The following is a 4,645-nucleotide window of genomic DNA, read 5'->3' on the forward strand; positions in this document are numbered from 1 at the left end:
CAAACTGAAGTTAAATGCCTTGCAAAAACCTCTCCAGATTCGTCAGGCGGGACATGGAAGGTGAAATGTGGTCTTGTTCACAGACTATTCATTCAGCAGGTCAGGAGGCCTGAGCAGATTTCCCCCATCTTCAATGATGCTTGGCCTGGACCCTGATGCCAGGGAGCTGCCCAGGGAGCCAGGTTCCTAGCCTCCCTCATAATGAAAAGTCTCCTCTTATAACTACTTTAGATGCTTCAGAGATCGCGTGGCTTTTAATCAGTTTGTTGTTTGCCTGGAAATATCCAGTCTCCCCTGCCCAGCGGGTGGCCAGCCAGTGTGTGTTGAAGGGAACTGAGGGGTGGAAAGAGTTCTGGCTCTCCTCTTTCAGGGAATAGGCTGCTCCAAGGTGCTTCTCACCTTGGTGACAGTTTGCTTTGGGCCCATTTTCAATCTCAAAGCCACCCTTGGCCTCACACGCCCGCGGCCCCAACAGATTCTTCTTGAACTTGAGTTCCTGGGTGGCCCACCCTCCATTGATCTTCTCTGTGGTCCCAGGTCTTGGAGTTGTGCACAGTTATGACAGATGCATTGAGGTTGGTTGGCATGGGTAGAGGAAAATACCACTTGGTACCCAAACCCCTGACTGGAAGACAGATGGCATGCTGCCATCTGAGAACTCAATGCCCAGTCATGTGAGGACGGTGACATTGCTTCAGACAAAAGAATTGGATAGGATGAAATAGCTGACCACGTCCCTTTGCCTGTCACCCGTGGTCACATTTCAGTTGCACAGTTTGTGATGGCTGCCTGATTCCACTCCAGCGGTGCCAGCGCTCCCTATAGACCCATCTTTATGCACAGCGCCTGCCCTGGCACTGGGATCAGGGCCTCTGCCCCTGGGGCCGCCATCTTGGAGTATTTCATTGGGATGAGCGTTACTTCTCCAGTACCTACCACGACTCGTGGTCTCCACCCGTGTTGGCCATTGTGATGAGTGACCTCCTGCTCCTCAGCCAGGTGTGCAGTATCCTTTGCTCCCTCCTAGGGAGATGAGCACACAGCAGGCCTGATGAAATGGGGGTTTTGAGGAAGCAGCAGAGAGTCAAAGACTAGATGAAGTGGAGCCTGGGACGGCCGCTGGTTGTGTGGTGTCACAGACTCCGTGACTTCTTTTTCTTCCTCTGTAAGAGAACGAGTAAACAGCAGCCATTCTCAGGAATCCTCCAGATGCCAATGTGACATTAGTCAGAGCTGAGAGGTCATTAGTGAGAACGCTTTATACATGGAAGCTAGGGCCATGGTCACCCGTCATGAAAGGCGAGGCAGACAGTTGTGCGGAGAGCTCATCTGCAGAGGAGGCTTAGCCAAGGGGCTGCTCCAGAAGATTCTGGCCCAGGGATCCAGGCAGTACTGAGTTAATAGCCTCGAGTGCTGACTTAGGCCTAACAAATGGGGAAAGGCCTGGTTTAGGGCCCAAGGGGTGCATTAGAGGCTGCTTGAAGTGTTGGGGATATGGGTTACCATGGGGACATGATTAATAAAACACCTTGTCCCTATCCTCATGAAGAGTTCAGTCCAAGACAGAGGACGTCAATTAAAGAACCACACAAATAAATGAGGATCTTCAAACCTGATAGATCTGCCTCAAAGGGAGAGGGGTACGGTGCCAGGCGAACTGGCCTGGCCCAGTGAGGAGTCCAGAGGAAGAGGAGGAGAACCGACCAGGATAACTGTTGCACCCCAGGAGGGCACCTGAATGTGCAAGGAGGAACGAGGGGGTGGAGACTTTGGGTTCAGCAGAAAGGTGGCCACGCAGGCCAGCTTAGCTGGAGGGAGTTGGATTCCCGTGTATTTGAGTTCTATTTCATATGTCATCTTTACCCCCAAGATTTTACGGCTACCCACTTGCCAAGCAGGTGATCATCTGGATAATTGGGAAGAAGGAGGGTCTGAGGAAGGAGGCGAGGGGAGAATCCTGAGTGTCTCAACTTCAAGGAGAATTCCCTGGAAACGTTTGAATTATCTCAGCCAAAGTGACAGCACATGGTGGAGCCCTGCTGTCTCAGAAACTCTGGAAGGATGCTGATCCCCCTAAGCTCATACCAGCTCTGCTGTGTTACCTCCTGAAAGTCTAGGATCGCCTTTCTGCTCGGGGGCTGCCTCCAGGACCTCGGGCTATGGCATCCCTGCTCCCAGCATCTCCATTCCTCAGGCCTGCTACCCATCTAGTTGCACCTGCCACTTCCTCTCCCCCCAGAAGAAGGGGTTCAAGTCAGGCCTAGAAGTTTCCATGTGGACTCCCTGGCCATTGAGGAATATCCCAGTTGCCTTCTAGTCATGAGAAATACCCCAGAATCCATCCTGGAAGCTTCTGCTCCTGTAATTAGTAGAACATTCCAGGTTGTGGTGAGGGGGTTATTTTGGTATTTAGGGCAATTTATCTTGATGGAAAGGCGAGATGTGATGTCTAAATTAAGAAGTGCGTGGGAGGAAGCATAGCACATTTGCCTTTGAAATTGGATTATTTACAGTAAGACAGGAAGAGAACTGTGAGGTTTTGTTGGCACAGGCCTTGGCTTAATTGCCTGGAGGAACCAGGATCGAAGGCATTGGCAGTTCCCGTGTTAACTGGGAGCAGAACTTTCCACGGGCTGCTCTAGCATGCTCAGTCTCGACCGGAGCTCCCCACAGGTTTGTGGATGGCTCCTGTAGGGCAGACGTCCAGCTCTTGAACTTGATGTGCCAGCAGCAAGGCCCTGGCCAGTGTAAGAGGGGACAGCATGAGCCGAGCTGTGAAAGGCCCTTCCCATGTGGCCATGACTTTCTCCCTGCCTGGTTGACTTAGTCCACTGGGGCTGCTCCAATAAAATATCATACACTGAGTGGCTGGTAGGGAACAGGGACTTATTCCCACAGTTCTGGAAGTCCAGGATCCAGGCGGCAGCAGAGTCGGCGTCTGGTGAGGGCCTGCACTCTAGTTCACAGATGGTGCCTTCTCACTGTGCCCTCGGATGGGGGAATGGCAAACAAGCTCCTTCCAGCTTCTTTCATAAGGGCACTTATCGCATTCATGAGGCCCCCACCCTTGTGACCTAATCATGCTTTCTGAGACCCATCTCTTAAGACCATCATCTTGGGGCTTAGGATTTCAACATGTGGATTGGGGAGACACATATTCAGACCATAACACTGACCCCTGGAATTCCATCCCTTCCCTGGCTCTGGCCACTTAACTCACATTTCGTCCAAAGGCCATGTCCTCTGGTACAACCAGGCCCCGCAGGCTCCTTCCCCTCCTATACCCCTGGTCAGTCCCTATGTATCCTCCACCATCCAGAAAAGTCACCTCCTCCATGAAGGCGGACCAGGAAAACCTCTAAATCAGGACACTCTCTTTGCACTCTAGGTCCCCGTGGCTCAGCAGCGTGTAGAGTGGAAATTCAGCTGAACAGAAGGACCGGGCCCTCCTGAGCCCCTTCCTGTGGGCTCCTAGTCATTCCGGCACCCGTTGCTCTAACTTGGGCCTGTCCCTGTGCACACTTACTGTCTCCCCACACAGACGGTGTGTTCCCACTGAGCAAGGCCTAGGGTTGATTCCTCTTTACTTCACCAGGCACCTCCAGGGGCTCAGTAGATGTCTCTGAATCCATTAGGAGAGCCCATGCAAAGGCAAGCTAGTGTTCTTATTAGGGCAGTTCAGGCTGGGACAGGTCGTGGAGATTTTGAATAGGCTTTTCAGGAGGAGTGGACGGTGCATGGGGTTTTCATAGATGAAAGGGCTTAGGGAGCACCCAGGACTGCAAAGAGTACACATGAAGTCACAGAAATGAGAGAAAACGTGAGCGTGAGGTTGGGGGTCCCCAAGAAGGTCCATCTCACTAGAGTAGAAGGGTCCCCCCTGGAGAGTAGAGGAGAATGGCTGGTTTCACAGAGGCTGTAACACTGGCAGGTGGAGGGGTAGCAGGGAGCCATGGGAAGTTCTTGAGAAAGGATGTAATCATAGTGTTGCTTTGGATATGCACTGGAGAGCAAGGCGCCAAGATGTTCTGCACAAGAAGCATTCCTGTCCAGGGTGATGGGCCACTTGTCTGCCATCAGTAGAAGAACGGAATCCCACAGCTCCTGGTGACGTGTTGATTTGGGGGCTGAAAAGCCACGTGAGTCAGTCGGTCTTTCAGTGTGGAACGTTAAGAAATAGCCTTTCATTGGTGAAGGTAGTTGACTTGGGAGGGAATTGTGACTCTGACCCTGAGGCCCACTCCACGCAGGTGGGGCACCTTCTGCAGGTCTATGGCATGGGCAGGGGTCGACCTGCAGCTCTGTTTTAATTTGCTGAGTGGAACAGGCTTTGGCCTTGACATGTGGGTGGATGAGGAGAAACTCCCTGATGATCCAGAGCAGCCGTGGAGGTCCTGTGGGCCCTTCTGCCATCTTTCTCTGCTTCCCTTGGCAGAGTGGTAGCTGGACTCAGTCCCTGCAAAGAGTGTGTCAAAGACCTTCACTGTGTTTCCTGTGCCACAAACTGGGTGGCGGGCGGTTCTGGAGGTGAAAGGTCCAGTCAAGGCACGGGCTAGCTTGGCTCTCCTGGGGCTCTGAGCCTCGAGCTTCCTCTGTGGCTGGGGATCCTGGGTGTGCCTCAGCTTATAGGCCCGTCTCTCCAGTT

Source organism: Urocitellus parryii, unplaced genomic scaffold, assembly GCF_045843805.1.
Source record: "Urocitellus parryii isolate mUroPar1 unplaced genomic scaffold, mUroPar1.hap1 Scaffold_560, whole genome shotgun sequence".
In the NCBI taxonomy this organism is placed as follows: Eukaryota; Metazoa; Chordata; class Mammalia; order Rodentia; family Sciuridae; genus Urocitellus; species Urocitellus parryii.